The sequence below is a fragment of the Heteronotia binoei genome, chromosome 10 (assembly GCF_032191835.1).
Source record: "Heteronotia binoei isolate CCM8104 ecotype False Entrance Well chromosome 10, APGP_CSIRO_Hbin_v1, whole genome shotgun sequence".
Classification (NCBI taxonomy): Eukaryota; Metazoa; Chordata; class Lepidosauria; order Squamata; family Gekkonidae; genus Heteronotia; species Heteronotia binoei.
Genome location: NC_083232.1, coordinates 82630148 through 82654568, shown reverse-complemented (window position 1 = coordinate 82654568; position 24421 = coordinate 82630148). Strand labels below are relative to the sequence as shown.

General features: G+C 42.4%; 1 protein-coding gene across 1 annotated transcript in view; it reads right to left on the bottom strand.

Annotated features, from left to right (window-relative positions):
* SUGCT (succinyl-CoA:glutarate-CoA transferase) overlaps positions 1-24421 on the bottom strand; it is a 438101-nt gene that overhangs the window by 219389 nt on the left and 194291 nt on the right. The gene's annotated exons all lie outside the window — the stretch shown is intronic.

Below are 24421 nucleotides of genomic sequence, written 5' to 3'. Positions count from 1 at the left end.
TGTCTGCCTCTGGGTTCCATCGGAGGAGACGGATCCATCAGCGCCGAAGCCTCCACTTCTGAGATCGACCCGCCCCTACTGCGACGCCGCGACCCGGATGACAAGGATCGCTGTGATGAGGTCGATCTCCTGCTCAGACATCGAGAGACGGTGTTGTTGGGTACTGCCTCTCGATGCCGATGGGCTGTGGCACAGGGATGCCAGGATCTTCCTCGGCAGAGCAGTCGGTGCCGAAACGTCACGTGAGGGCGATGGAGTGCGGGGCCTCTTCTGCTTCTCCTTGGCCTTCTTCGGGGCGGATGCTCGGGTCCCCGAGTCATCCCGACGCTTCTTAGCGGGCATTTCCACTGATCCGTCATGGGATCGTTTTGTGGAGGAGCCTCGCTCAATCGGCATTTCGGTCACGATCGGGGTCACATCAGCCGATGTGACCGTCGGGGCCGGAGTGTCTGTCATGGTCGATGCCGATGGGCCCGATGCTGATTTTTGAGGGCAGAGTGCCGATTCGGTTAGAGCAGCCAAAAGCTGCGCCGCCCGGTTCTTCCTCATTTGCTTGGAGAAGCTGAGGCAATGTGGGCAGGACTACACACGGTACGCTTCACCCAAGCAGAGAAGACACAGAGAATGGCCGTCTGGGGGGGCAATCTTCTTCCCACAGGAGCGGCAGCATTTGAAAAACCCCCAGTGACTTTCCATAGACTCCAGTCACCAAAAACCCGCTCAGAGTCCTCTGAGGGGAAAAAAACTTTGGGGGAATACAAACGGTGGGAAAGGCCCCGGAGGGCAGTCCAACAAACACACACACAAACTTTTTTTTTCTATCTAAACTAACTAACTATCTACGCTAAGAAAAACAACAAACAGGCTATTTACAACGATAAAGGCAAAAAGACCGATATCTCACCGACTGGGGACATGAAAGGCAAACCTCTCTGCGCAGCAGTCAGAAAGGAACTGGCGGGATCCCCACGTTGGCGCCGGTGAGCATGCGTACTGGGACGCCTGCGCATGCCCATTGGCGCCGAGCGCAGAAAAATCCCGGGCTTTTCAGATACCAATTCGGGGATCAGCGCAGGCGCTCTATACCATGAGTGTGAAGCACAGAGACCACGAAGAAGTTCTGCAAACTTGCCACCAATTCCCCTTTGCACCACTAAAACCCAAAACCCAATACCAGGCACAGGCAAGAAATTAACAAAAGCAAAAACAGCCTTATAAGATTTCAGCAAATACAATGAATAGTTGAGACAGGAAAATTTGGTCTCATTTTCTTAAAATGGGTTTTTATCCTGCTTTTTTTTATAAATGGCAGTATTTAAGTGCATTCCTAACACAGTTATCCTGTCTAACTGTGCAATCCTAAGGGGGGGGGGGGTCTACTCAGAATCCTTCCAAAGTCTATTCAGTGATACTTATACCCAGAAAAATGTTCTTAGTACTGCATTGTAAGTCTACTGATTTCAAAATGTACTTAAAAGTCTTCTTCGTGTTAATGATTATGTGTTTATGACTGTGTGTTGCTCCCAGCTGAAGAAGGTACACTTGTTCTTTGTCACCAGCAAAGTGAAAAAATACTGCTCTCTACTATTGCTTGACCTTGCACTCCTGATCCTATAAATATGTTAGATGGCTCATTTTCCACTTCACTGATTCATAACAAAATGTCCAAAAGTACCTGAACAGTTGTGTGAATCGTTCTGTAATTTCTGGGACATCTGAAGTCTAAAACCACCTGTTTGAAATCTCATTATAGAGTACATTTTTGCAGATATAAATCTGGGAATTTGTAACACTACTACAAAGGTTATATAGTGGATTAAAAACAAAATAAAACTGTGTTCTTTTTGTACCGCTGCTTAGTGCTGCTCCATAAAGGAGTGGCATTTTCTACAAGGTAAAAAGAGTACAGTATCAGTAGCAGTTCTGGGTATCTATAGCAAATACTCATGGCTTTTTTTGAGCAGGAAAGCAGTTCTGCTGGCTTGGCATCAGGGGGTGCGGCCTAATATGCAAATGAGTTCCTGCTAGACTTTTCTACAAAAATAGCCCTACAAATACTTAACAGTTCTTATATTACAAATCACATACATAAGGGATTCCATAACCTTGCCATATGAGTTTGCCAAGAAAACAGGTATTTCAGTCTTCCTCTAGTCTACTTTGACTGTTTTTTTTTCTCATACAGAACTGCAAAACCAGTGTTTCCTGGCATTGGTTGCCACAAGGGTTTGAATCCGTCGATCCCAGACAAAAGCATCAATATGTTGGGTACTTCTCACTATGCGTTTTCAAAGATAATTCCAAGTTGGCTTTGAGTTTATCAATTGATATATTGGGGTTAGTTCCAAAAAAGCATTAGTGGAGTGGGACTCTCCTACTTTACCCCTCTTGCTGCAGCCATCAAGCCCCCTGAAGTTCTGCTCATGAGGGCCAAAGAAGGAACAGCATGTGAGGCAAAGTGGGGATCTGCATAGGAGGGGTGTTGTCAAATATTTCCAATGAAAGAGCCATGTAACTGGTGTGCTGCAACAGTACTTTGGGATCCAACCCATAGAAATTAATGAAGTAATGCATCTTTGCATGATTTGGCATGAAGCAATGACAATTTATAGTTTATGCACATGTGTAATCAGGCACATCCAGATCCCAGATTGCTCAGTGAAGTTAAATTTACTTGCACCATTATGGTTTGGGGTTTTTTTTTTTTTGTCTTGTCCTGAAGGAGGAGGGAAGGCATCTACCCATCACTGCCATGCTCAAAACGGAACATTATTTAAAACATCTGCAACACCTTTTCCAAATTTCCTGTATTGTGAAATGACAGCAGTGTCTGATTTGGCAAAATTCACCCAACATTGTCTCCTAGTCAACTTGTAAAGAAATAAACCATCCCCAGATGCGTTATTTGGTGTTTGTTTTTCCATCAGCTGCCTATAATGAGAGGTAGAGAAAGTTTGTACAGTGAGAGGAACAGTGTCTGTGTTTAGCTTTAACGCCATAGGACAATGGCGCAAACAGCAAAAAAGCAAGAGTGCTGTGGGGGCAGACACTCTCTTTCAGTGACCCGACTATTTGCCACTCTTTTTATGAGCCAAGAGTGACACATGGGAGAAAGCCGCATATTTTCTTTGTTACAAGCTGTTTCTTTGTGCCTTTGATTTCAATTAGAGGGACGAAGTTTACTTGATCACATTGCACTTTTTTTTCCACCATCATGAAAAGAACCTATTTAGGGACCAAAGACATGAGCAATTATTACTCTGAGAACCAGCTATTTTCAACTTTCATAACACGGCAGCCAAGTGTTATGCTGCTTTGATTCATTCCAGGTGCTTTTATAACTGACACCATTTGCAGCTTAGACTTAATTACTGGGTATCTGGGAGACCGTGAGAAGAATAGTAGTTCAAGGAGCCAATGGGCTTAAACGTATTACATACATCAAAACAAAGAACATGTATGTATAATCAGAGTAAAACAATTATTCCCAAACCCTCTACCCACAGGTCTTATCAATAACAGGACACTTCAAGTCTACTAGGTTTCAAAATCTTATCTAGAAGTAGAACCAAAGTCTCTTTGGCCCCCTTATACACTGCCCCAGTCTTTTGGAATGACCAGCTGCAATTGACGACACTCTTGCTTGAGGAGGAAGATTTTCAGTAGGTGCACATTAATTTATCTATGTGCAGCAAGCATCACATGCCAACATTCTCTCTTCTATATAACTATTAAAGGGAGCTCAATTCTCTGAGAGCTGGCTGGAAAAGGAGTGGCCGGGAGCCTCCAGATGGCATGCAGCCTGCCCCTGAAACAGGGACGGGCTACTTGCACTCAAGAGGAGCTTCTGGAGCGCTCCAGACGGCCAGGGAAGTGCCTTGAAATTTCTGAGGTGGCTTTGATCCAGCCCCAGGCGGGCTGCGTTTGAGAAGGGGACAGCAGACAGATGTACGTGTGTGTATGCGCTTTTTTGATCCACCTGTCTCCCGTCCCTGGGGTGGCTTAAACTGCTTGTCTTTTATCAGTGATATATTCTGAAAATCCATCATCTCTCAGTAAGCAAATGTAACTTCTTATTTTGCACCAAGATAAGCAGGTTCTTCATGCATTTTTCTACACTAGGTGGAGCTGATGATTTCCAAGTTCAAAAGAAATATCTTGTGGCAACAACTGGTACTCTCATCATCTACAGCAGGGGTGGCCAAACTTGCTTAAGAGCCACACAGAATAAACATCAGATGTCTGAGAGCCGCAAGACATGAATATCAGATGTTTGAAGAGCTGCAAGACAAGAAGGAAGGGATGGGGAGAAGGAGGGAGACGAGGAAAGAAAGCAACTTTAACTTTACATGCATTCTCCACCAACCAACGAGAGCCACACAATATGTATGAAAGAGCCACATGTGGCCACCCCGATCTACAGTTTTCTAGGTTGAATGTAACTTCCATGAATTAACACATTATCTGCTAAAAGGAAGCCTTTCAAACAACCACTTAGTTCTTCTCCCTTGCTGAAGCCAAGTCTAATAGAGATCCCATGAGAAGGTTAAGAGCACATGGTTCAGTGCTAGGAAAGGAAAGGTCCCCTGTGCAAGCACCAGTCGTCTCCGACTCTGGGGTGACGTTGCTTTCACAACGTTTTTACGGCACACTTTTTTTATGGGGTGGTTTGTCATTGCCTTCCCCAGTCATCTACACTTTCCCCCCAGCAAGCTGGGTACTCATTTTACCGACCTTGGAAGGATGGAAGGCTGAGTCAACCTCGAGCCGGCTACCTGTACAAGAGCATCTGCTTCAATCCCTGGCCTGTCCAGGTAAAAGAATCAGGTAATCAGTGATGTGAAAGACCTCACTACCTGACAAGTTAAATCATACTAACATTCTATTTGGATAGAAGCTTATCTTTCCCTGCTTTTTCCTTCCCTCAGCTCTTACTGGTGAGGCTACAAAAAGGCATTGTTGGAGGAAAGAGAAGAGAACACTCAAAGAAACAAAAGCTATGCAGCTATGGCAGCTCTTTTTGAAATCCAGAAAAAGCAGTTATCCATTTTCTAGTTCCAGCATGCTAAAGCAATATACAAACTGATAAACACTGAAGCAAAAGAGAATGGCAAATAATGAGGACACTCAATGGTGAAGACATCTGTTGCATCTTATGAAGTATGACCTTTAGCCCAACCACAAGCGAGGCACTGCTGATTCATAGCTAACAGGCTTTTGGACCATTTGTCAGTATCATTTCTGGGGACTGATTCTCACAATTGTCTCTGGCAATAGCTGCTGTTCTTGCCAACTACTAGCTATTGAAATCAACTGACTTAGAAGGGTATAATTCTGTCCGCCATGTGTGCAGGTGGCACATGGCTCTTTGCTCATATCATCTGCTGGAATTTTCACACAAAAGTAAGTGTGTCCAGATGTTTGCAACCATCTACTCATGGCTGTGCTCCTCTGTGCAGCACATGCAACCAAGTTAGGAGTGGCCAAATGAATTGCCCCCAAACTAGAGCCCTTTAAGAGGCTAGAAAGAGAACATTACAGAAAAAGAAAGTATAGGAGATCAAAGTAGAAAAGCTAACAATATTTCCCAGGCTGATCTTGTTCAGCTTCCAACTCCCCTATTAGATATCAGGTGGAATGGAATGCAGGCAGGATAAGGCAAACCATAAAGAGGATACAATGGGTGCTTTCACACGGCAACTGTTTGCAAGAGGATTTTGCTATTTTTACACAGTAAAAATCCAGTTGCAAAGCACGTTATTTAATGTGTGTGAACACACCCACTGTATTTGTTCCATTCCACCAAATCCACAATCCTAAACTACCAAATCCAAAGAATATGATACATGATAATAGACCAGCAGTGATAGATGGGGAGTATATCTGGAAGGACAACACAGGCATAGTTGCATGTTGTTGTTTTTAATAGGAGCTGGTTGGGAGCTAGACTAGAGGTTGCCTTGCTGAGATACTGCTGGGCTTTCCATAATGCTGTAGTTATGACGGGGCCCTGCTTTCTTATCCTTTCCAAACTATATTACTGGCAACTTATGTTCCCTTCACTTTTCTTCCTGATGGGGTTAATCGCAGATCATTCTCTTCCCCTTGCATGTGCACTGCAAATAACGCAATGGTACGTGGGAAACCACAACACCTGGCAGATTTCTCCTCCCTCCTCTTTTGCAAGTTACAATGCACCTCCTGTGTCATCCTTAACCATGTGAAACTAATTTGGATCATCTCAAAGGTCTCTTTAATCAATGATCAAGAATCACATCTCTTTTTTTATTTTTAAGGATTAAAAAGCTGTGCTTCAAAGCTCAGTTGATATCACCAATATATCATTACTAAAGACCCAAGTAAACACAAATAGAACCAAAGAAGTAGAAGTCTTGAAATGACAACTGCTTCCAATTTAATTTAGACTTGCCAAACAGCCTGTGGAAGTTGGAGGGAGAAGATTTCAACATGTGATCAAGGGTGTTGACATATGGAAGGCTGTGGGAGGGTGAAGGTCTCTTCATGTTTTGCTGCATAATTTTGTAAGGTTTCTGGCACCAGTGACTTAGCTGCATGCTTCTAGTGAGAAATAGTTTCCTGTTTCCTTACAATTTATCAGCTGGGGATTACAACAGAAACACAATTTTAGACAAGTACTATCAAGGCTTTTGCAAGGCTGATGTGCCTCCTTGAGCACCAAACATTGCTAGTATACACCACTGTTTACCAGTTTGGCAGTCTATATGATTGCATGCAACCTGAAAGGGGAGCAGAAGACCTCCCTATCAACTTGCAACTTCTTCCTCATGCTGGCTGCTTAGAAGTGAGTTTCGATATGCACCGCAGCAATAATGCACTGATGCTCAGTGGCTCAGGAGTCATCTGTGACTCTTTTGGGCGCTATCCCCCAGTATGGCATCTACCTAAGGATGCTGGTTGTCTGCTCCGTGCATGCATTATGCCACTGCTGCCCACCTGCCCTCACTGCTCGGTCTACAGGCTCAGCAAAAACACCGCATGGGAAGTTAGTTCTAGTTTCTAGATGGAATTCTTCTAGATGGAATTCAGCAGGGATGCAATTCCAAGACAGTCCACCACCTGAAGCTGCTATTTCCTTCAAAGGAACTGATCTCTGAAGTCTGGAGATCAATTCTGGAGATCAGGTATAATTTTGGGAGAACTCAAGGCTCCACCTGTATGTTGGCAACAAATATTTGAAGCGTACAGAGAGGGAGAAAGAGAGAGAGAGACGCACAGAGAGAGAGAGAAATGTTGTGGAAGTAGACCCCCTACTTTGAGTCAAAATTAAATATGAAAGGAAGTGGTAACATGGTAACCTCCACTCATGTTTACTAATTAACCTTTGTGTGTGTGTGTGGGGGGGGGTCTGTCCACAGATTTGGTGGGCTGTGAGAAGAAACAGCAACCAACACATCATTTACAAGAAAAAAATTATTACATTTTCACTCTTCCCTTCTTTCTTAAAGGAGATCAGGGTGACATATGGTCCCCTAAGCAGTGACTGGTCTAAGATCATCCAACTTGCTTCATGTTTGAGTTGAGACTTCACTACGGTTGCCAGGTCTGTACTGGAAAAAACCTGGAAACTTTGGGGGTGGATCTGGGAGAGAGCAAGGTTTGGGGAGCGACTCGAACATCTTATAGAGAGTTTATGAAGTCCTATGAGATGGCAGTGAAGGCCGCAAAGAAAACATACTTTGCGGCCGAGATTGCGTCTGCAACTTCGCGCCCGGCACAACTGTTCAATATAATTCGGACTCTTACAACACTGCCACAGGGCAGACCAAATTCTAATGAATTGGAAATTGGCTGTGAGGCTTTTGCGAATTTCTTTGCGGATAAAATCGCGTCGCTCCGCTCCAACTTCCCTGTCATATTAGATAAAGTTAGCGAACCTGAGGCCCTGTGCCTGTCTTCGGATCGTGTTCTGGACGGCTTCAGTGCTCTCAGCCTGGAAGAAGTTGACAGGATCCTCCTATCTGCATGCCCAACAACTTGCAAATTGGACCCGTGCCCCTCCTGGCTTATTAAGACCTGCCAGAGGGAGTTGAGATATCCTGTGCGGGATATCATAAATAGATCCCTATTGGAGGGGCATTTTCCATCAGCGCTTAAAGAGGCGGTGGTCCGTCCCCTCTTGAAAAAAACAACGTTAGACCCGGCCGAATTGGCACATTATCGTCCGGTCTTGAATTTGCCCTTTTTGGGCAAACTTATTGAGAGGGCAGTGGCGTTGCAGCTACAGAGTTTCCTGGAGGACGCTTCTGTCCTTGACTCCTGCCAGTCTGGTTTTCGCCCGGGCCATGGGACGGAGGCAGTGCTGGTCGCCCTGGTGGATGACCTTCAATGGCATCTGGATCAAGGCGGCTCGGCGGTGCTGATGTTGTTAGACCTATCGGCAGCGTTCGATATGGTCGACCATCGGTTGCTGGCTTGCTGCCTTGCCAACGCGGGGATTCAGGGGCTGGCCTTACAATGGCTTTCCTCCTTCCTTGATGGTCGGGGACAAAGGGTGGCGATTGGGGACGAACTGTCCCAGAGACACACGCTTGATTGCGGAGTGCCTCAAGGGGCGGTACTTTCCCCGATGTTGTTTAACATCTATATGCGCCCCCTTGTCCAGATTGCCTGAAGGTATGGGTCTACTTATGGACGGCCGGCCTGCCTGCGCCCCAGAAAATTTGGACCGGGCGCTACAGGCGGTGGCTAGGTGGCTTAGGCTGAGTGGGCTGAAGCTGAATCCGGCGAAGACAGAGGTCCTTTGCTTGGGTCGTTGTGGCCCAGGAAGGGAAATCCCCCTACCAGTCTTTGACGGGGCGCCGTTGACAGCGGCGCACAAGGTCAAAAGTCTGGGGGTACTATTGGAGCCTTCATTGACAATGGAGGCTCAGATAGCAGCCACTGCCAAGTCTGCATTTTTTCATCTTAGGCGGGCGAGGCAGTTGGCTCCTTTCCTGGAGCACGATGACCTAGCAATGGTGATTCATGCTACGGTCACCTCGAGGTTGGACTACTGTAATGCCCTCTACATGGGGCTGCCCTTGTGCCGAACTCGGAAACTGCAGTTAGTGCAGAATGCCGCTGCCCGGCTGTTATTAGGGCTCCCAAGATGGGAGCACATTCGGCCGGGGCTTCGGGATCTGCACTGGCTGCCAATAATATTCCAAGTCCGGTACAAGGTCCGGTACGTTCCCCAGAGAGTACTAAGATCGGGCTCGCAAAATCTGCTAGTAATCCCCGGGCCAAAGGAGGCCCGTCTGAAATCCACCAGGGATCGGGCCTTCTCGGTAACGGCGCCTTACTGGTGGAACCAGCTGCCAGAAGAGGTAAGGGCCCTGCGGGACCTAGGGCAGTTCCGCAGGGCCTGCAAAACAGTCCTCTTCCGGCTGGCCTACAACAACTAACTGACACTGAAAATTTTTGGATGGAGCTAGAATGCATTTTGATAGTCCGCTGGTTTCTATGTTTTACATTTTACTAAATTATTGTTTTAACTGTTGTTATTTAACTGTTTTTAAGCCAAACCTATGTAAGTTTTATATGTTGTAAGCCGCCCTGAGCCACCTCGGTGGGAAGGGCGGGATATAAATCGAAATATAAATAAATAAAAATAAATAAATAAGAGGCAGCAGGGTATAATGCCACAGAGTCCCCACTTCAAAGCAGCCATTTTCTAGCTGATCTCTGCTAGCTGCAGATCAGTTGGAAAAGCAGGAGATCTGCAGGCCCCACCTGGAGGCTGTCAACCCAAGGTCTCCTTGATCCAACTCTAGTAGTGTATCCAATACTACACCACACTGACTCTCTGTTATAATATTTAAAAGGAATGTGTTAGCTTTGTTAGCTACCTTAGGTACCAGTATTAGCAGAAAGGCGAAGCACAAATGCTGCAAATAAATAAATAAATATGAGTGATTGCCTCACCGTCAGAGATTTCTAAGCAAAGGTTGACATAGCCAGCAATGTGCCTAAAGCAAGATGGTACCACAACAGCTTTGAAATGCTGCCCAACAACTTCAGTCTCTAGGAGCCATTGAAGAAATGCCGAGGAGATTTTTCATAAAACTGAGGATTAGAAGCATTTCACTCCGATCCAGAGAAGCAGACCTGTCATGTAAACTACAGAAAGCTTCCTGACAATTTCTCATTTTTATTTGAAATCCTGGACATCCAAAAATATTTTCAGTGCCCCCCCAGAGAAATATTTTACATATATATATATTCTCAGAAGGAAATTTATGAACTGTTACAGAAAATAGAGCAATGTGGGGGGAAATGCCCTTTATTAATAACATATTCATTTCTTTTAAAAAGGAATTTCTCCCCCAAAGCCTCAGCTTTCATATTGTGATCAATAACAAGTGATATGGTAATGGAAAATATGTACAAGAATACTGTGTATATGAATTGCCATTGATGTGCATTTTCGTCTAGTGTATTTATTCTTTTAAAATGCAGTCAGTGATTCACTTCAAATAGTTTATTCCATGAATTTCCACAGGCTTGAATTACTCTATACATGCATCAAGATTATGTATTTAAACTGAAACCCCAATTGCAATAAATTGTGGATCATCCAAAGCATGTCATAAGAATTTACAAGGGTATCAGACACACAGGCAGCCAATATAGCCCTATGTTTTTCTGTAAATTTTGTAAGTAAGCATATTAAGAATTTTGAGGGCCAATGATAAGGTATTTCATTAAGAGTTATATTCATATCAGTATGAGTAGAGTTGTGCCTTTATGTTAGGGTTGCTAAATTTGCTTTGGCAAATTCGTGGAGATTTGGGAGCAGTGCCTGGGAACAGCAAAGGATGAGAACCAGATGGCATTCAGCAAGGATGTAATTCCAAGACAGTCCACCATCTGAAGCTGCTATTTCCTTCAAGGGAACCGATCTCTGCAGTCTGAAGATCAGTTCTGGAGATCAGGTATAATTCTGGGAGAATTCCAGGCTCCACCTGTATGTTGGAAACCAATATTTGAAGCACACACACACAAATGTTGTGGAACTAGGCCCCCTAAACATATTTGAGTCAAAATTAAATAAGAAAGGAAGTGGTAAAGTTAAGTTTCTGTTCCCCCTTCTACAAGCAAACTTTTTGATGATTTACATAACTATTGTCAATTCTACCCTTCAGTTTGCTTTTATCAAACTAATCCTCTGAGGGGAAGAACGCTATTGTAGTGATTTGGGGACTCCTTTGATGTTTTTGGAGTTAACCATTACAATTAAGGCTGTGGCATGTTTTTACAACTGTGCTTTGGAAGAGTCTTAAGATCACTAGCCTCTGAATAAACAATCCAAATCAAGTTAGAACTGCAAAGGAATTCTATGAGTGGGCCCAGTCACTTGACATGACAAAGGGGCATACACACTTTATGGGCAGTGGAGGCAGCACCTATCAATCAACCAATAAATTCATCAATGTTATTTAACTGTTGCCAAAAGCCATAAAAAAAACCACTAACAACTTGCCTATAAAAATATTAGCATTGGTTTCATTCTGAAAACCTAATGGATAATGTGCTAATGTATGTCTCCACATAGAGTTTAAAAACAAATTTTGAAATGATCAGAACAGAAAAGAATACATCAACATAGTTTACATCAGCTGACAACATTCATTTGAATAACACTGTGTCTTATGTTTTGCAGCTGCTGAAGCACAGAGACATTTTCTAAGTTACTAATCCTGGTTTTGCAATTCACCAACAAGTCAGTTTTTTGATTAATAGACCTACTGGTGACTTTATCAACAACAACAGAAGCCAAGAGGTGGAAGACAGGACCAAAAAGTCAATTTGTCAGAATGAAAGGTTAAGAGCAGAATAAAATGTTCTAAATGGAGACTAGCAGCCAATGGAGTCCCCTCAGGGATCCTTCTTAGGGTCTATTTTCTTCTACATTTCGTCATTAGAGACCTGGGGGAGGGAGGCAGGAGAGTGTTAATAAAAATTTGCAGATGACACCAAGCTAGAAAGCATCAATGACACAAAGCAGGATCAGAAAATTATGCAGGATGCAAAGAGTAATCAAAACAAAAAATAAATCTAGGATGTAATGGATTTAGAGATTAAAACAACATGAGCTTGAAGAGGCACAGAGGCTTTTTGAGTGACTGTTACCACCACCAGCAATCCCATAAATCTGGCTTAAAATGTATTTTGATGAACAACCTCTTCCACCCTACCCAGTCTCCAGCCTCATCATCAACATGTCTAAGCCTAAATTTCCAGAAAACTTGGCAACCAAATCTAGATTAAATGTATCGGAAATGAACCTGGCCGGGTCTGCCACACATTGCTATTCTACCTAACTGCAATCCCCTGCCCCCGGATCATTACTGTACTACCCATACTATTTCTAGGCATTATGTTTGTAGTAATGCCAAAGCACCTGGTACCAAAACAAAACAGAACTTTATCAGAACATAGGCTAGGCCTGTTCTGGGCCCTGCTAGGCCATAACCAGACACAGCCAGCAACCAACATAACAAGTAAAAAGTGAAACTAAAGAAAAGGCTTTTTCCTTAAGAGATCATGTTAAAATAACCATACAACACAACAAATGAACGCCAACAAACTCACAGCTACCCACAATATAACAATGCTGATAATCTAGGAAGAAGCAGGCAACTCTTTCATCTAGGGTTCCCAGCCTCCTGCTGGGGGCAGGGGTTTCCCCGATTACAGGGTCTCCAACCTGCCAGCACACAACTGGCCGGTGGGGGAGCCCCACCCCCAAAGAGCTCCATTGGTGCCCAACGTGATGATGTCACCCGGAACTGATGTCATCACAGAGGACACATCGCATAGGGGACCTGGCAACCTTACTTTCATTGTTGTTCTCTCCTTGTTCTTGAAGGTGGCAGGTACAAGATCTGACTGCTATTTCAGCAAACCCAAGACTTTCCAGAGCCAATGGGGTATACTGAATAGACTGTCAGGCAGGGATCCAGGAGACACAGTTTCAAATCCCCGTTCTGCCATGAAGTTCACTAGGTGACCTTGGACCAGGCACTCTCTCTCGCTCTAACCTATAGCTCATAGGGTTTCTGAGAAGGTAAAATGAAGGAATGAAGAACAATGCACACTTCTCTGAGCTATTTGGAGGAAAAGTCAGGATGAAAATGTACTAACAAATACTGGTAAATATTGGAGGCGGCAGCAGCCAGGTCCCTCTAAAATAACTGAGCCCTTCAATGGAAGTGTTCCACAAGAACATGATAGTAAACACATATGAGGGGAGAGAAGAACAAAAGAACACATGAAAAAATATTTTTTCCTCTGCTTTATCTCCCCCAATCGCCACTTGCATGACAGAATGCCAAGAAAATATCAAGCAGAACACTCAATAAAAAACAAAGAACAGTAATCAAACGCTATTGATACATCATCTCCAAATGTCATTCTTCAAATGAAATTAAAATTTCAGTATCATTTTATGATCTGATGTCACAGGGTGTCCCTACAACACTCATACATACATACTCCAAAATCAACTTAGACCTTAATGTATGCACATAACAATATATAATACATATGCACACTTTTAAAATACCCTCACTTCCCTCCCCAGTGCTGCATCCAGACAGAATGCATTCATTCATGCTTTATTACCCATCTTCCCATTTTATAAGAGTCTGCAAGTCAAAGATTCCTGGCAATGCTGTAGAGAAAAGCATTAATTTCCTTTGTATAAGAGTGAACAAGCATTTACTAATAACAATGATGCAAAGGGTTCTGCAGTTCCAGAAAAAGAGAAATTGTGTCAGTGCTTTCCTACTTTCACTATGCACCCTTAGAGTGTTCAAAACACGACACTGGGTATATCCTCACCCCCTTCCTCCAGATAAATTATAAAGGACATATTGGAATACTTTAAAAACAGCTTTGAAAGGTGGAAAGAAAAAGTAAACACCGCTGATCAAGGATTTGGAGAAACTTAACTGAGAGCCAGTTTGGTGCAGTGGTTAGGAGCATATACTGTAATCTGGGAGAGCTGGGTTTGATTCCCCACTCCTCCACATGCACCTGCTGAGTGACCTTGGGTCAGTCACAAGTCTTTCAGAGCTGTTCTCTCAAGAGCAGTTCTGGAAAGAGCTCTCTCAGCTCCACCTACCTCAAAGGGTGTCTGTTGTAGGGAGAGGAAGGGAAAGGAGTTTGTAAACCACTATGAGACTCCAAATGAAGGGTGAGGTATAACTCAAATCTCTTCTTCTTTCTTCTTCTTTTAAAAGGGATTAAACAGTCATGAAGGATGGGGGTCTCAATGGATATTAGTCACAGTGACTAACTAGAACTTTGACATTCATGGGGTAGTAATGCCCTCTGAATACGAGTTGCTATATGGCCAACAACTGAGCACAAAACAAAGTACTCCAAAGTACTCCTTTGCACAACACATAATTAATGTACACAGATGACTAAGGCCTCTGAGTTTAGATGGCTGCAAAAGGAGATGGAACAGAAAGGATTCTATTTGTTTATTTAGATAGCTGCATCTCACTTTTCTCCCTAGTGGGAATGATTAGCCATGATAATTATATGAAACATTCGCCTTTGCAGACAGTTAATATGCCACTAATACCAGTCGCTGAGAAGCAACAGTAGGGAAGAGCTCCCACCTTGTGAGACAACCTGCTTGAGGAAGTCAGAAAAGTCCCCACATTTCTCTCATTTTATAGTATGTGCAAAAAAGAAACAGAAAGGATTAGAACTGTTGAAAATGGAAATGCTCAGGTTGCTTTTATAAGGGAATAGAGCTGTTATCCATTGCAATGCTTATTGTTTTCATCATCTTGCTAATACTGTGTAGTCTTTCACCTCTAGAACCCACTTTTGCATTATAACGCCTTACACGGGGGGGGGGGGGGTTGTTTGCCTTTGTTTTCCAATTCTGTACCTGCAGTCCTACTGCATCGCTTATTGGATGGCTTATGCCATCTGTAGATAGATATAGTAATTTGCTTAGAACCTTGTTGAGAAAGGTGGATGATACATGAAGCAAACATAAATAAATACATCCATGTCCAGTTTGTAGGCATCTGTAACAAAGAGAACTATTGGCACCACCTGATTGCTTACTGCTTGGCAAAAGTTCTCCAGAAGGGATTCTCTATCAGTCCTAGTATCCAAGATCCTTGTTACTGGAAAGGGCAGGATCCAAACATAGGTGTATCTATATTCCAAAGTAAGTGCCACCGATCTCTGGCAGAACTGAAAGGACCATGCTTATCATGAAGTAACATGTAGGTCTGGATAACAAACTGCTTTTCCACCTCCAACCTCTGTTTTGGAATAACATTAAACATTAGTGTAGGAAGACATGAAGTTGCATTCTACTGAGTCAGACCACTGATATATTCAGGCCAGTATTGCCTCTATTCTAACTGACCATGACTTCCCAGGGTCTCGAGCAGAACTCATTCATATCACCTACTACCTGACCTTCTTAACTGGCAATGCCATGGATTGAGCCTGGGACTTTCTGCATGCTCTTCCATTGAGCCACTGGTGTGTGTCGATATACTTCACCTACACCAGCTCGTATTTGTTTCCATTCCCCTCTGCACAGCCAAGGAGGAGAATTGTCAGGCCAGCAGAGGCTGTGCTCTTGTTATGTCTGGCTTCCCACTTTCAGGATGGGGACATCCAGAGGGGCGGGGAGAGAAGCTTCCTGCTTTTTCCAAGGACACGCTCCATGCTTCCCCATATGTATGGGCAACTGCCATACAGATGTGACCTGACAAAGCAACAGGTGAGTCAGACAGATTTAAACACAGTCAACTCACTTCAGAACTTCCAAGGGATAATAAAAAAAATAAAAAAGGAAAACAAGAGAGATTTTACAGTGTTCAAAAACTTTTACTGCTTCAGCTGTGCGGTTATTTCTGGAGCATATTTATCCTCTTTGGTTAAAGGAACTGAACTGGACTTCTGGGAGAGGAAAAATACTGTTCCTGTACTTTAAAAAAAAGTTAAAATTAATTTTTATGGCAATGCAAAGTCAGGGAAGTGTTATTAAAGACTGGCTGCCCGCCACAGGGTGGAGCTTTGTTTTGGTATCCTTTTAGAGCTTGCAGGTGTTTGGCATGAACTGAAAATCAGGACAGCTGTGATGGTTCAGATCTGCTCTTTTCCCTCCCCATATTTCTCAGAAGTGATGCAGTTGTGGTGATGTCTTACACCTGATAGCCTCAACTTGTGTGGTATGTCTAACCGGGCTGCTACAAAAAGTCTGTCCCCATTTTACTGGCTTTCATTTTTATATTTCCAAACTCACAGCAGCAGGATCGCTGTGAACGTCAAAACGCTTGGATTAGTTTTTTGGGTTTCTTTAAAAAAATCTGAACAGGCCACAAACATAATGCAAGTAGCCAAAGCACAAGACCCTATCGATCTACCATGAGTCATTTTCTTATTTTGTTTTCCACCCCGTCCCTTCAAAAATGCATGCGATTACAGAGCGGCATTTCAATGAACCCCCTTCTACAGAGATCAGACATCTGCTTGCATTCCACATGCTTGAAAGGTAAACATCTTGATGCTGCAGTGATGCGCAATACCTGCTTTGTTTGTTTGGTTTTTCTGTTATTTCTTTTGGAGAGAGAAAAAAATGTAAGAATGCCTATTTTAAATTGAATTTTAAAAAGACACACACACACAAAGTTTGTTTATGTTCCGAAAAATCTGAATTCCACATTGTATATCATGCACAAGTTCCCACGAGTACACTGAACAGGCCCATATTGAGATCATCTAGCAAGTGTTTAAAACTTGTAGGGAATTCCTTTAATGCAGCACACAATCTTGGCTTAATTAAAAGGAGATCCCCCCCCACACCCGTTCCTAAGTGAATGAGAGCTTGGAAACTGTCTAGCTATAAAAAGCTGCTTGAAAATGGCCAGCACTGATGTAATTTTCCTGATTGCAAAAAGTTCTACAAACACGTTGTCTCATTTATATGTAAACCAAAATAAGTTATCTTCAAATACATTGAGTCTTTGATTCCCTGCCCCCTCCACAACACTACTATATGTCACTGAACCTACAAAAACTAAATACCTTCTTTAAAGTCATAACTTAGAAAATCCATTTCCGGTTTATTTACAGGCCCAAACAGGATTGCCAACTCTGAGTTGGAAACTCCTGGATTTCAGGGAAGGGTGGAGTCTGGAGAGAGGAGGATTTCAGCCAGGATGTGATACCAACAGAGTCTAGCCTCTGGAGCTGCTATTCTCCAGGGGAACCAATCTCTGTGGCCTTCAGATTAATTGTAATTCTGGAAGAACTCTAGGTCCCACCCTAGTCTCAAAAGAAGTATATGTTATAGTCCTGCCAGAAACATGTTATTTCAGGATGTACAATTCATGTTGGATTTCTCTTTACATTTTTTTAAAAAATCCTCCAACCTAAGTATCAAAAAGAGGTCTAGCTGATTCATCTTGGTTTAGCTTTATTTTATTTATAGCCCTCCCTCCCCACTGAAGCAGGCTCACACATTCATAATAAAACAACAATAAAACATTCAACTTAAAACAGATAAAAACAATTTGGTGCTAATTTCAATACAATTCAAAGATGGCATTCAATAATCTTAAAACATCCATTCAGATCCATTCAGCTAAATGCTAGCTGAAATAGCATCTTGCTGGATGTGCTAGATTTCCACATGTGGGGAAGACAAGAAACCTTTTTGTTTCTTTTGAATCTTTGAATTAGATGCTGCATACACAAACCCAGATCACATTCTGATGTTTTCATTTCACTAACCTTTACACTTAACAACAATCTCCTTTTGTAAAAAAAAAAAAAGCACTCTAAACTTAAAGAAAAGAAAAGAAAGAGTTTGGCTGCTTGGTGGGAATAGATCGCATGTGTGGTCTTGGGGAAAGCAGCCTTCATCCACACTATGCATGGCCTCTTACCAGACATCTCTCTACTTCTGTCACACTCTAGGGGGACAAACTCAGAAAGTACATTTTTTTTAATAAATGAAACTTTTCAGAGTTCTGCTTAGAAAAACAAACAAATCCTGATATGCCATTTAATGCCAAGCATATTCTTTCTTTTTATGATCATTATATAAAAATCAGATTTAAAAAGAAAGACATCCCAACCTGAAACTTTTAGAAAGCCTGTCTGCACTTCAGTGCCCCAGCTTACGGCCTTAGGCTTAGCTGCAGTTCAATGGAACAGGGTAATACAAAAAGGCAGAGACTTTAACTGTCAAACAACAACATTGCATTTGGGGTATAATTTCTACTTCAAGGCAAATTCTAAGGTTATCTTTGGGTAGAAAAACTCTTTTTAATTTGTTTGTGGTTGCATACATCATTGTGTTGCACCATACTAAACCCCACAGAGCTTGAAAATACATTTTGACATGAAGTAGAATGTTCCTTTTGCATAGATTCACCTTTCCCCTTTTGCATATTGGATAACTCACACCAGTACAGTTCATTTACAAAGATACAACTTTTATTTTATTTAGAACAATAAATACTATGGTCTGAACTTATGGTATTAGAGAATGAACATAAACTTTCATGAATTAAATGAAAAAAAATTGGGAAAAATTCTAAAATTAATAAATCCTAATGTTTTGATACTTGGAGTGTAAATATTCACCAGGTTGTCAAGAAGGGTCTTCTGGTTTTCATGAAGGTCTCTCTCTCTAGAGCACTTAATAATGGCTACATTAATCAGAGCTTCCTTAGAAGCTTTTGGGGTGTTGGGAACGCCATAGTACGTACTATCCTTGAGATGCCTGCATTGCTGATAAGGATAGTACTTACTATGACGTTTCCGCTATTATGCGTGCTAATTAAAGAAAGCTAGGTATTCATTTGGCACTACTGGACCTGGAAAACTGTACACTCATAAGAATGGTCCCTAGAAGAAGGATTTGAGATCCAAAACGGCTTGCAAAGTGGACCAGTTCTCCATTGGACCACCTATTTTTAATACTGGACTGAATGTAATTTAGTGGTTTCAGCCACATAAGGGCAGTAGGAGCACTGAGTAACTTATGAGGTTTTAACTTGGTGATATGTACTGATAATATTTGTTTTGTATTTTGATACTTATTATTCACAACAAGTTAAAATTGCATTTTACACAGAGTTTTTTCTTTTTGCTGTGGTTCTGCAGGGCTGGCTGGGGAAGAGAACAAAGATTGAGGAGAGATGTCTCTATTCTATTTTATCGTATGGGCCCACATTGCTGTGTGACCCCAGAGAAGGGGTTAGACCCCAGAGAAGAAGGATAGAATGGAGAAATTGGGCTGTGGCGGTGGCACAACCCCAGAGAAAGTTTAAAACCCCTTTCTCTAGCATTGCGCCACAGCGGTGGCGCGATCTCTCCATTATATCCTATGGGCCCATAGAATGGAGAGATTGGGCCAGCTGTTCAGAGCTTCCAGAGTGCCATTCCAGGGAGCTCCAGGGCCAACAGAGGCCTGCTTGACAGTATGTGACTGGTCCAAAGTCACCCAGCAAATATGACCACAAATTAAGGATCTGAACCCTGGTCTCCCATATCTTAATTTGACACTCTAATCATTACACCATGCTGTCTCATATGTGTCTCAATACCCTTGTATTGTTGGAACTCTGTCTGGGGCAGTGATGCTCTGCATTCTTGGTGCTTGTGGGGGACACAGTGGGAAGGCTTCTAGCTCCGCTGGTGGACCTCCTGATGGCACTTGGGGTTTTTTGGCCACTGTGTGACACAGAGTGTTGGACTAAATGGGCCATTGGCCTGATTCAATATGGCTTCTCTTATGTTCTCATGTAGACAATCAAGTAAGGGTAGAAAAAGATAATAATCAGGAAATTTTCCTTACATGACTTCTCAATCCCAGCCTAAAGTCACATGGTATGGTTCATCAATTAATGGCAGAGGCTACATTCACACGTGATGTGAAGAGTGTTAATTTCACCTCCATGTGGGGCTTATTAATCTTGTAAATACAGCTGATGAAGTATCTTAAGTTAAAAGAAGCTAATTTACTTCAAATAACCATCTCTGCAAATGTGGTTATTTTATTTGAGTGATCTGGTGGACATGTGTTTTCCTGTCTCTGTGAACAGATGAGACTTCAAAATATGCACTGTAAGTTGCTGAGCACTGTTTTTGCCTGGATTCCTGGATGTACCAATAAAAGAATGAAGGAGAAGACTACTGGCAGAAGGCAGGAAAGGTGAGGTTATATTAGAGTAGAAGTGGAAACCATCTAATATCAGGACTAGAAGCTAAGGTGGACCACAAGAAAGGAAAACAGTAGAAAGTTAAAATGTTTGCATGAAGATATTTAATCTTGAACTCCTGAAGGTTGACTTTTAACAACCCAGTCTTCAGTATGATCTTTAAATAAAACCTCTCAGTGTGTTATGAATACTTGTGTTCCACAGCCCTTTGAAGTCACAGTAAGATCGCTGTTTTAGCACCACTGTGTATATAAACCAGTATCCAAACCCTTGTAAAATCAGACTCCTTTAAGTATTCACAACCAAGGCTTGAATCACTGTGAAAATTCCAAAGTGAGAAATCTGGCTTCCCTACTGACCACAAACCATGCCAGCAATGTGCTGTCTTAGTCATTAATTTGCTATCTTTCTGGCTATTTGCATGGATACATAAAGATCCATTTCTCACCTTATGTCCCTGTGAGCTAAGCACAGTCACCTAGCAGCAACTTTCTGACTGTTCCCTCCACATGAGGTAGCACACCTGGCATCTGCCGGAGCCTGTTCCTTTTCAATACTGGCTCCCATTTTGTGGAGTGGGCTCCTTGCGATGAGGAGGTGGTATAAAGATGTTTTATTTGCCAGAGCTTTGATAACACAGTCCTGAAGGTGGGGATGGGAGCTCTGCTGGGTGTTCTATAACTCTGTCTGTCGGTGAGCAGATAAGACTAGCTCCATGTCCCTCCCTACCCTTGCCAGGGAAGGAGTGCATGTCCTGTCTGCCTCACAGATGCCCTATCCCTATTATTTAGTATTATTATTTATTTGACTTATATACCTCCCTCCCACAAAGGGCTCAGGGCAGTGAACATTCAATAAATATATGTAGGAATCAATTGTGATCAGTGTTCCCTCTAAGCTGAGTTAGTGTGAGCTAGCTCACAGATTTTTATCCTCCAGCTCACACATTTTTGTCTCAGTTCAGGAAAGATGACCCCAGAGCACACTAATTTATGCAGTAGCTCACAACTTTAATGCCAGTAGCTCATAACTTTAATGCCAATAGCTCACAAAGTAGAATTTTTGTTCACAAGACTCTGCAGCTTAGAGGGAACACTGGTTGTGATTGATTTAATTTAAATTCAAAACAATAAAACACTAACAAACCATAGACTAATTCAGATGGTGTTGCTTATCAATTTATAGGGAAGGAATAGAGGAGGCCAGGCTCAATGATAGAACATTGCTGTCCTCAACCATAAGCCTGGTGGAACATCTCTGTCTTACAAGCCCTACAGAACTGGGCATGGATGTCATTAGGCAGAGAGTTCTGCCAGGCCTGTGCCAGAGCCAGAAAAGCCTTGACTCTGGTCAACAACAGATGGATATCTTACGGGCCAGGGATCACCAGGAGGTTTGTTTCCCCAGAGCATAATGCTCTTCAGGGGCTTTACCAGGAGAAGTGGACCTGTAGGTATATTGGTCCCAAATCCTTTAGTGGTTAACACCGAAACCTTGAACCTGATCCAGTGTTCAACCTGGAGTCAGTACAGCTGGTGAAGTACTGGCTGAATGTATGCTATTAATGAGGTTAAAGTACTCTCACAGGGCTTCGGGGGGGGGGTATTCTTGGGCCACATACCTTTGTTAGATTTGTGCTGTTGCTATCTCTTTGTTCCCTGTCTACTGCCATTCTGTGGGAGGGGGAGTGGCATTGACAGGCAGTGGCCCGATCAGTGGGTTATCTGATTGGTAGGTGTCATTGGGTTGCTGTGCGAACCAAGGTGCTTGCTATACTGTTGGTGCCTTGTAGTAGGTTGTACAGCAGGGGTGGCCAATGGTAGCTCTCCAGATGTTTTTTGCCTACTACTCCCATCAGCCCCAGCCATTAGCAATGCTGGCTGGGGCTGATGGTAGTTGTAGGCAAAAAACATCTGGAGAGCTACCATTGGCCACCCCTGCTGTATGGTGCTATTCCCCCATGCAGAATGTCCATTGGAAATGGACTAATGGAGCTGCTTTTGCATCAGTGGCTGGCCACCACTACCACAGCAGCTCTCAGGCCTGAGCTGCCCTTGGAGTTTGAACCACAAACACATCCTTCAGGGTGCAGTTAATCGGGTCTAATTTTTATGGATGACTTTAATTTAGAATTGTAAATTGCATTCAGCCATAAGAGAAAAGTTTGGTTTAAATATGTTTTTTAAAATAAATAAGTGTGCTGATAAGCATGACAGACAGGTATACATTGCCCATGTTGATTGCTTGTTTGCTTCTACAATCAACATGATTTAGCCTATTTTTACAGAGTGAATACTGAGTGTTCTATCACATAATTGACAAAAATATTTCCATTTATATCTCTGCCATTTAACAGACTTTGCTGAATTCATGTGTTCTGTTGTGTGTATTAACTACAAAACTACTTGACTTTGCCTCAAAATACAATTTGCAGAATTTGGGACAGTAATAGTTTTAGAACAATTAATGAAATTGGCTTAATCAGAAACATCTTGGAAATGTTCTGATACTTCTGAAAGTGGAATTTTTTTGAGGGGAAAGCCTTATTAATGCAAGCAGTTTTAAATTTTGGAACTGGAAGGATAATGCAAAAAAGGTATACAAACCCTAAATTCATTTTATCTTTAATGAATTAATATTTTGTACTCTAAATGGGCCACTTTAGCATTGAAACCATATGCAACATCACACAACAAGAGAAAGGATGTCACCTTTTAGGATATCTAAAATTCTACCAAAAAAATTAAATGCAAACCTGAATCTCTGAGGCTTATACTATTATAATTGGTGAGTTTTCACATAGATCCTATTTTTTCCCCACTTTAAAAACATGAAAACATTTAATTAAACCAGTTCCACATATAAATGAGCAAAAAGCATATCAAAAATTGACCACATTGGACAACCAGGCCATTATCCAGCACATCACAAGCCCACAAGGTGAGTAATGTGTGATGTTGGATGGCACAGATCCACACTCATGCAACACACCATTCCAGAGTTGGCAAATCCAATCCCAGTTCTCTAAAGTTTTGCCAAACTAACCATTTTCAAGCTCTGATGAACAGTTGTAACGCAAGTCCAAGGAAAGCCAACAGTTCCCAGGATCTCACTTTTAAAATAGCCCCAGTAATCTAACATTTATTAAACTTCATTGCTAGTGTTATTATAATAAGACTATTTTATGTATTTGTTGATTTGCTTAGGGAATTCACATGCCACCTCTCCAGACTTCTGCTCAAAGTGGCTTACAAGTAAAAACAAATAGGGTTCTAGGTCCAACTCAGAAAGTATCTGGGGACTTTGAGGGTGGAGCCAGGAGACTTTCCCATTCCCTAAAATAAATAAATAAAGAACAGCAGTGCAGTTTCCCTAAATACAGTCTTCATTTCCTCGTCCCCCAGCACCTATTCCACTAAATGAAAGTGAACACACACTCTCTCATAAAGCAGTCAAAATAAACAGTTAGCAAGCACACACTTTTGTGATCTCACTGGAGCAATTTACTCTCATTGCTGAATATAACCATATGCTGTATTTCAACCAACTTCTTCAGACTAATAACAAAATGAAAAAAACAGCCCAGAGGGTGGCGTTTTCCTACAAACAGAGGGACTGAGAACAACATGGCTCTGCCTGCTCACCCCATCCCCCTGCAGTTTTCCTCTTGATGAGATTTAAAGGTACACACATTCAGAAACACAAACAGTTGCAAACCTCTTCTAAACCTCTTCTTGACTGTTGGGGCGAGTCTTCCCCCACCAGCCAGCTGGCTGGTGGCAGGGAGGATCCTAAAAAAACAGGGGATCCCCCACCCAGACCTGGGGACTGGCAAGCCTAAATCAATATCATAAAGTCATAGGAACATTATAAATTATCAATATAAGGAACTTCTCATTAAAAGGAACAAAAAGCCACCAATGAGAACCTACAAATATCCATAACGCAGACCTCAGACCATAAGCAGACTATAAAACAGCTAAAAAGATCAAATCCCTTAAAGCCTTGGTAAAAAGAAATGTTTTGGCCTAGTGCTTAAAAGATGGGTGAGCCTCAAAGCAAATGGCATTCCCAAGATAAGGTGCCACCACTGAAAATGTCATGTTGCTGGCTGCCATCTGCCTCACCACTGAAGGCAGAAGCATGGAGAATAGGGTTTGGAAAGTAGATCTTAAATTGTT